Source organism: Marmota marmota, unplaced genomic scaffold (assembly GCF_001458135.2).
Source record: "Marmota marmota marmota unplaced genomic scaffold, marMar, whole genome shotgun sequence".
Classification (NCBI taxonomy): Eukaryota; Metazoa; Chordata; class Mammalia; order Rodentia; family Sciuridae; genus Marmota; species Marmota marmota.
In genome coordinates, this window is record NW_026000258.1 from 425563 (window position 1) to 426802 (window position 1240).

A 1240-nucleotide genomic window follows, 5' to 3' on the forward strand; every position below is an offset into this window, starting at 1 on the left:
ATTATTTTAAATATCAATCTAATGATAAACTACACTGGAATTATATTACTTACATTTTACCATAGTATTCTCTGAACCATTAGCTATCAAGAACCTGAAGTCTACAGCAGGGATAGAATGGAAGTTACACCTAAAATATAATTTTCAAAAGCATCAGCCGAGTGGATTTCTAGGCCAATCACTGATAAAATCATAGAAGTTACTCCAACACCTGGAGACTATATAATGTGGTATTGAATGAAAAATAGGTTGCAAAAGACTTCAAAGAAGAGATTTAAAAATTCTTAGAGGTAAATGAAAACACTGATACAACATATCAAAATCTCTCGACACTATGAAGGCAGTATTAAGAAGAAAGTTCATTGCATGGAGTTCATTTCAAAAGAAGAAAAACTCAATGACTTAACATTACATCTCAAAGCCCTAGTAAAAGAAGTACAAACCAACACCAAAAGCAGTAGAAGACAGGAAATTATTAAAATCAGAGATGAAATCAATAAATTTGAAACAAAAGAAACAATTTAAAAAAATTGACAAAACAAAAAGTTGGTTCTTTGAAAAGATAAATAAAATTGATAAACCCTTAGCCATGCTAAAAAAAGAGAAGGACAAAGAAAACTCAAATTACTAACATCCTTGATGAAAAAGGAAATATCACGATGGACCCTACAGAAGATAATTAGAAATTAGTTTGAAAATTTGTACTTAAATAAAATAGAAAATATAAACATTGACAAATTTCTAGAGTCTTATGATTTGCCCAAACTAATCAGGATGATATACACAATTTAAACAGATCAATTTCAATGAAATAGAAGATGCCATCTTAAGCCTACCAACCAAGAAAAGCCCAGGACCAGATGGATACACAGCTGAATTCTACAAGACCTTCAAAGAAAAACTAATACCAATACACCTCAAATTATTTCATGAAAAAAAGAGGTAACACTTTCAAACACATTCTATGAGACCAGTATCACCCTGATTCCAAAACCAGAAAAAGTCACATTAAAGAAAGAAAACTTCAAACCAATATGCCTGATAAACATACATGCAAAAAATCTCAATAAAATTCTGACAAATCGAATACAAAAACGTATCAAAAAGATAGTGCTCCACGATCAAGTGGGGTTCATCCCAGGAATGCAAGCTTGGTTCAACATGTGGAAATCAATAAATGTAATTCATCACATCAATAGACTTAAACTTAAGAAACATGATCCTCTCAATAGATGCAGAA